General features: G+C 35.4%; 1 long non-coding RNA gene across 1 annotated transcript; it reads left to right on the forward strand.

The window, feature by feature from the left end:
- Nucleotides 1-1,757: 1,757 nt before the first annotated feature.
- Nucleotides 1,758-8,002, forward strand: LOC113110484 (uncharacterized). Its single transcript, XR_003293156.1, has 5 exons — nt 1,758-1,790; nt 1,889-1,952; nt 2,248-2,317; nt 6,473-6,576; nt 7,584-8,002. It is a non-coding gene; the product is annotated as an uncharacterized LOC113110484 (long non-coding RNA).
- Nucleotides 8,003-8,378: the final 376 nt, after the last annotated feature.

The raw sequence follows: 8,378 nt of genomic DNA on the forward strand, positions 1-8,378 counted from the left end.
TTTGAAAAGTTACTATCACATTTATGCAATAATATACCAGTTACTTAGAACATCAATTCAAAGTTAAATAACCTACAAACCATTATAAAATAATTTTTAATTCTGCTTGTACAACAGATGCTTGTTCAACTGCTCGTATTTCCTTCATTGTTATGGATTTTATTGATAACTTTAAATGTCTTTGTTAATTTAGTGTGACTTAAGCCAAAAAAAGAGCAGAATAAAAGGATGATGGCAAAAGTATAAAAACTCCGCTTCACTAACCTGCTCGACTGTTAGCATAACTGCTACCATGTGATACATTAAATGTATAACGTTATTTAGGCGTTACAATGTTTTCTTTAGCCAGCTGCATTTTGTAAGATTATATCGTATTTTCCACGCAAATTTTTCATTATTTTCATGCCAGAACACTAGCCTGCTATGCCAGACCATGGATGTCAACTGGCCAAACATACCCATAGTTCTTTGCGTTCTGTTCAGTTGGTCACGTGTTAGCGATCTCTAGCGACGGTAGCTAACATTAGCAGATAAGCCCGCACTTTCTGACATTCAAACAGGCGGCCTATTGTCTGAACCAACTCAAACAGTGATTGAAATGCTGAAGCTTAATTTTTATTATAAAGAGGCAGATACGCACACACGAGACCAAAATTACAAAAATGCAAACTTAATAATGCACAGCTAGCTAAGCTAACGCTAAACCATTATCCACGAGTGAACATGTTAAAGTTGTCCTAATATCAAACAACGCCTTACAATCATTAATATACAAGATGATTTAGAAACCAATGCTGTGAATGTCGCAATATATCAATACTTACTCAAAAGAGGGTTCAGCGCAACCGTGTCCCAGCAAAGAAATTCTCGACTGATGCACGCCAAAGGTCCGCTCAGGATCCGCTGTTTGACGGCGCCGCCCGCGGAGCTGATCCTCTGGGCGGCACCAAAACGAATTTGACAGTCACGCGGGTTTGGCGACTTGAAGGCGGATCCAAAACATTTGATTCAGAATTCAGATCGGGACTCCGAAGTGCGCGTTTCGCGAATCATTTGCGATCGGGGCTTCGGAGTTCGCAAAACATTTTATTCAGATCGGGACTCCGAATCCCGTTTCGCGAATCATTTGAGATCGGGGCTTCGGAGTTCGCAAAACATTTGATTCAGATCGGGACTCCGAAGCGCGTTTCGCGAATCATTTCCCACCCAGCACCAGACGTCATTTGGACGTCGTTTACTGGTCTAAATCAAGTCGGCCCGTCATGGCCATCTTTTAGACCAAAAAGCGACGTTGAAAATTGGTCTTCATTTGGTCCGTCGGATTTGGTCCAAATTAAGCCCAAAAAGCGACGTTAAAAACTGGTCTTCATTTGGTCCGTCGGATTTGGTCCAAATTAAGCCCAAAAAGCGACGTTAAAAACTGGTCTTCGTTTGGTCCGTCGGATTTGGTCCAAATTAAGACCAAAAAGCAACATTTAACGTCTTTTTATTTTATTTTATTTATTTTTATCCAAATTTAGCCCAAAAACAGATGTAGATGGGCTTTAGTCCAAATTTAGAAGAAAAAAAACTTTTATTTCGCACCACAAAGCCATTAACATAAACTAGTGAAGAAATATATTAGACATCATGTCTGAAGCACTGTTAAATATATTGAAATATATTTTGAAAACACTTGATGGTCACGCGCTGAACTGCAGCTGAGAAAGTCACCATGGAAACGGTGCGCAGCTCAACCATCAAGCAGCTGAACGGATGCTGTCTCTCATGGTTGTTTTCACTAATTTCAGGTAAATTTAATCCCTAAATTACACAAATATTACATAAAAGTGTCCCTGAAACTTTATTTAATGTAAATGACACGCTTTCGTTGAGAATGTACTTTCAGAGAAATGGTCAGTGTCTTCTGAAAAAGTCCGTTAGCATCTCAACTGTAATGCTAACTACAAGAGGTAACTTTATATGCATTTTTCACAATATATTTCGCCTACATCAGCATGAATCTGTAATTTATTTTATACATGTATGTGTTTATATAATATTTTCATAATATGTTTGTGTGTGTGTGTGTGTTTGTTTGCCTGTTAGTTATTTTGATATCCACACTGTAAGAGTATTACTCGGTTAGTAAACCTAAAACTTTAAATTCTGTTATTATTCTTTTAATTTTTTTGTATAATCTGTAAACTAATTTTATTTTCTGCATTTCACCTCTGCTATAGTTTATTTATAATTTATATGTTCTAGATTCTTCCATGCTGATGGCCGTGCGTGTATCCAGCTGAAGAACATTTTTAGACATTATGAAACATAACTAGTAAATAAGTTTAAGGGTCAGATTTATCATGTATTTACATTTACATTTATTCATTTAGCAGACGCTTTTATCCAAAGCGACTTACAGATGAAGACAGTGGAAGCAATCAAAAACAACAAAAAGAGCAATGATATATAAGTGCTATAACAAGTCTCAGTTAGGTTAACACAGTACACGTAGCATGGGATTTTAAATAATATAATAAATAAAAAAAAAAACAGGTAGAATAAAAAATAAAAGAATAGAGCAAGCTAGTTAGAGGTCTTTACACATACACACACACACACACACACAATTGCATAGTAAATGAAAAGAAAATATAATACAAAAAGATTAGAAAGGTACACTCTAAAAAATGCTGGGTTGTTTTTTCAACCCAACTGCTGGGTTGAGGCCGTTGGATAGGACTTTGCGATGTTTTAACCCAAGTTTGGGTTGAAAATAACTATCTTTTTTAACCCAGCGGGGGTGGGTTGAGGACGCGGACGTGAAGGAGAGCACGCACGTCACGTCAAAATCGTACGTCTCTCCAGTGCGAGCAGCCGCCATTTTCTCAGCGTGATAGAAGCGAGAAGCGAGTGAAAGACTATGGTAAGTAACGTTAAATATTCAAAATGTAAAGTTATCTTTTATTGTTTACCCGGTTGTATGAAAGGCGGAAGGTTTTATGAAAGGCGGAAACAAAGGAGCTTAACGTTATATCTAACGTTATATAAAAAAAACGGACGCGGTTTTCGCCTCGGACACGGAGGTCTTAACTGCCTCATGTAACGTTACTGAACGGAGGATGTACTTTTAATATAACGTCTGTGAATGTATTTTGTCATATTTACATAAGATTTTACATTATCTGTTCTCTTTGAGGCGTTAACAGACGGTTATGGTCACGGTTACGCTCATGTGAATTTGTCTTTTTTTTTTCGCGGTTAAACTGAATGTATGTTTGTCTCCTAAAGGAAACGGCATTGTGTAGTAAAGACTAGCATAATTATTTTGAGGCTGTTGAAGTGGTAACTGTTAAAAGTATGTTTTACATGTAATGTTTCAGACTTGTCCAGCTCCTGTCTTCATTGTCCTCGCGCTGAGAGTTAAAGACACAGAAGCTGTTTGTGTGAGGAGTCAAAGACCTGTGTGAGGATGAGGAGGAGGTGTTCTTCTGAAGAGAGGGACAGACGGTTTAAGGAGAGTAAACTTCAGAATAACATCAAGTTATCTTTATTTTTACTAAGACTAAAATAATGTGTGTGGTTTTTTTAGATGTTGAAATCCAGAGACAAGATAACTTCATTCTTTTGAGACTGATGTAAGTTAAATTATTATTACTTTTTTTTTTTTTTTTAGAAAATTTATGTTTCTGTTGTGTCCTGCCTGTTAACTTCACATTTTGATGCAAAAACAGTGTGATTTTATATATGTATGTATGTATATGTTAATATTTTATTGAAACCATTGATGTCCCTCTTTGCAGAACTCAAACTAACTGGAGTTAAGGACACACAAGTCTGCTTGTGTGAGGAGGAGGTGGTTTTCTCAGCTTCTTCTGAAGAGAGGGAAAGATCGTTTAAGGCAAGTAAACTTCATAATTTCATGTTATCAGTTGTTGTTTTTTTACTAAGAGTAAAATAATGTTTGTTTTTTGTTTTTGTAGATGTTAAAAGCAAAAGACATGGGAGATCATCATTCCCTTGAGATTTTATGTAAGTTATTTTTAGAAAATAAATTTTTCTGTTGTCTCCTACCAGTTTACTTCACATTTTGATGCAACAACAGTGTGATTACGTGCTCATTTCATTAAGACCATTGATGTCTGTGTTTTTTATTGCAGAACTCAAACCAACTTTGGAGTTGTCTGATTTGGAGAGTCATTATTCTTGGTCTGCGCTCTTAGAGGTAAAGTTCACACAAAAAATAATTTACTTGCCCTCAAGTCATTCCAAACCTATAAGACTTTTGTCTGTCTTTACAACATAAATTAATATATTTTTAGTTTTCTCATAATATTTGTTAATCCATTTATAGTTTAGATAATCAGTATTTTCAAGCTTCATAAATATAGAGTTATTGTAGAAGTAAATTCTGATATTTATATATGAATACATCTTAAATTATATGATAGCAAACATGTATGTTCAAAATAAAATATTGGTCTCCCAGACCAGCAATGGAGGACACAAAAAGAGAATATTAAATATATTCATATGTTTTCCAAAAAATGAACAGATTTTGTATGAGTCTGGAAAAACATGGGGAGAGTAAATTATTAACATTTTAATTATTTGGTGAACTAACGGTTTGAAGAGCAGCCCTCCATGTACATGAATATTGTGAGGTATGTTAATGTCATGTCTGTTTTAATGTTTCAGTAAAGAAGCTTTCTGAAAGCAATATTTATTCAAACAATATCGCATGTCCTCACACTAGTGCTGCCATTATAGACTTCATGAGAGCTGTGGTGGACTGAGACATTAAACAATCGCACAAAGTGTTGAAACTTTAAAACCGATTATTTACCTATCCTTACGGATGTGAATACACCTCTACCTGAAAATGGATAGTTTAATTAAATGTTTAATTTTTTCAAATTTGTTTCTCTTAGGCCACTGATGAAGAGCAGGCGGTGACTGGGATGAATGCTGGTCAGAGAGGAGAATCTTCTTTCCCCTAAACAGCACTGGTTTTAAAGGAGGACGCTGCCCTGGATGATGTAGAAGATGTCAGATGCTGTGCTGATGGGGTTTCTTCATGATTACATCAGTTATGCTAAAGAGATCATGAAAATTGACCGTGATGCATGATCTGTATTCATGGACAATGAAACAAACTGTAAGTGTATAATTTGTTAAAAAAAAAAAAATTAAATGCTTTTTCTGTGTTGTTTAGTAGAAAAGTTTGCACTCTGTCATTCATACACCTGCTCACATTCTTTCACACACACACACACACACACACACATGCGTCTGTTAAAGGTTATAATATCAAAGTTAATGTTGTGATTTATTTGTGTACTGTCATGCCAGAATAGTTGGAAAAAAAACTAACTAATTGTAAATTTATTGTATGTGTTTTCGTATATTTTTATACAATATATACAATTGAACAAAGTCCAATTTGATCTTAAGTTATATTCATCAAATGTTCAATGCTTTGTTTATGAACTCTGTAGCTGTTAATGCCATCCTTTTCTGCATTTCTTCTAACATGTTACTTTTTGACTTTTCTCTTGTTTTTAATAAATATTTTCCTTTTGGTAATTATTATTTGTGTGTAAAAGTGATATTTAAAATGAACAACATTTGTAGGTTTAATGCCTAGCTCAATTTGGGTTAATTTTAACGTAGAAATGCATTGTTTCCCCACATGGCTGCACTCTGCGAGTTTATTTTCTGCCAGCAGGAGGCGCTAAGAGCGGGAGAGGTAGGTTTCTCCGGTAACGGCTGCAGAGCGGTGCTGAGCTCACAAACGCTGCCTTATCAAGCATATGCGAAATGATATCGAACATTTTCTAAATACAGTAGTTTTCCTTCTGAAATACAGTGATAAAAAACCCGCCCTGTTTTTTAAAACCCTGCAATATAGTCATTTTAAACCATAAAAAAGGCAACCCAGCAGGCTGGGTTAAACATGATAACCCAACTGGTTGGGTTAAAACAACCCAGCGCTGGGTTCGTCCCTTTTTGACCCAGCGCTGGGTTGTCAAAATAACCCAAATTGGGTTGTTTTCAACCCAGCAGTTTTTAGAGTGTAGTTAGATTTTATTCTTATTTTTTTTAAGAATATAATTACAATAGTTAGTGTTAAAATTAGAGGGTCAAATAAAGATGGAAGAGAAATAGAAAATATTATTTAAAAATGTATTTAAAATAAATATTTTATGCTCACCACTAACGGGGTAAATAATAGTTCATCATTGATGGATCTTTTCTATTTCAGAGACTGAAAATCATTGATAAACCACAAGGTAATTGTAACTTTGAGGAATAATAGGAAAAGAAAATGCATGTGTGACTTAATATTGCTTCTTATTTTTCAGTGTGTTGAAAGTTCTTTCTTGTCATCTTTGTGCATTTTCAGATGTTATGCATATTTATGGATCAAATTATTTAACCTTGTTTAACTTTTTAACATTATAATATTGGTAGTCTTCTCTTTTTTCAGAGTTTAGCTCCGACCCCAGTTAAGCAGACCAGAGCAGCTGATCAAGGATCAGCAGAAACTCTGCAGAACGGTGGTCCTCCAGCCCAGGACTGGACACCAGTGTTGTAAGTCATTCTGTCTCTCTATAGTTCATGTTCAGAACATATTGCAGGAGATCTCAACATTGTCTCTCAAGGTCCACTTACATGCAGAGTTTTACACCAACCTAGTGCAGCGCACATGAACACATTAATCAAGGTCCTCAGTTTTACTAACTATAAGTCACAAACAGGTGAGTGTGATCAGGTGTGGATGTAAACTCTGGGTGTGAATCACTCAGGTCTGTTGCTCAGTAGTCAGTGGTGAAAGGTTGCCTCAATCACAATTTTCTTTTTACGGTCCACTGGTAATTCACTATAAGATTACATGTAATAGACTTTAAAACACAAACCAATAATATATTTCAGCATAAACATATCACTAGACAGGTAATGTCTAATCTAGTAAACATTTCCAATTAATTTATTAATTAAATCTTGCACATTATCATAATGTGCTGTAAATAGCATTAAAAGAAAGATATCAGTTTTATTGTTGTGCATTAATGTCAGTAGTGATGTTGTACAATGAGGACAGAAATAGCCACCAGTGTATAGTGAGCCACAGTGCTTACCAGTACCTACATTTATGTACACAATATATTCACAACTTGGAAAACTGTGAAGCTGATTGAGACGTAAACTCTGCATGACAGTGGACCTGAAGCCAAGCATAGGTCTCTGCAGGAAAGTAATGGGAGTTACCAGATCAGGGTGTTTTTAGACCATGATAACTGATTGGCTGACGAAGTGACGGTAGGTTTATGGGTGGGGTTAGGTAAGGGGGATCATTTTGATTGCATGATTTAGAAACACCCAGCAGTTTGAATACACACACTAAGTCATAAACATCCACTTTTACTCTGCAGAAACCCAAGTCTGACCTTAAGGGCCAGAGTTGACAACCCCTGACATACTGATTAGTTAATAATCCTTCATGAAGAACGAGTACACTTTAATTTGTACATTTTGGACAACCATTGTTTTTCTATTATTAATTTACATTTTAGTTACTGTTTTCTTTCTCACTTTAGATGCTGGAGAAAAAACAGTGAGGATAAAGCATTCAAAGTGGAAACATCTGCCGTGGCTCATTAATCCTGAATTGGGACGGAGGAAGGAGCAGAAGAAGAAGCAGCAGATCAGAGATCAGGCAGAGATCTACTGGTGTCCCTGTGGGAACCCCATTTACCTACTGTGTTTTTTAAACCAAAGATTTCCCTCACTTATCTTCATATTGTTCCAAGCCAGACTTTTGGTCAACTTTGAAACATAAATGCAGAACTTTTTAATGAAATCTGAGAATTATTTTAAATATAAAATAACGCATTCACACAAGCACCATGATGCATCAGTGTTGCATTGGCATGAGAGCTGGCGCTTTTGGTGCTTTTGTGAAAATCCATTGGGGATTCATAATTTCTGAATAGATAGTTTTTGCTGTTGTTGTTGTTTTGCGTACAAAAGGAATCTGTTAAAAACATGGTTTGGGGCAACATGAGGGCAAGTAATTAATGACAGAATTTACATTTTGGTTGTTCTAAAGTTATAATTGGTCATAGTTTATTGTCTTGAAAAATTATATTAATACAGAAAGATGGATTAATTTGATAAGTTTATAGTAAAGACTTTTAAATTGATAAAAAAAATCTAAATAAATACTACTCTTTTGCAAGGTCTATTAAAAAAATACTGACAAATGTAATGGTTTCCACAAAAACATTGATAATAATCAGAAATGTTTCTTGAGCAGCAAATCAGTATATTATAATGATTTCTGAAGATCATGTAACACTGAAGACTGGAGTAATTGTGTTAAAAATTTCAGT

This window comes from Carassius auratus, chromosome 10 (assembly GCF_003368295.1).
Source record: "Carassius auratus strain Wakin chromosome 10, ASM336829v1, whole genome shotgun sequence".
Lineage (NCBI taxonomy): Eukaryota > Metazoa > Chordata > Actinopteri > Cypriniformes > Cyprinidae > Carassius > Carassius auratus.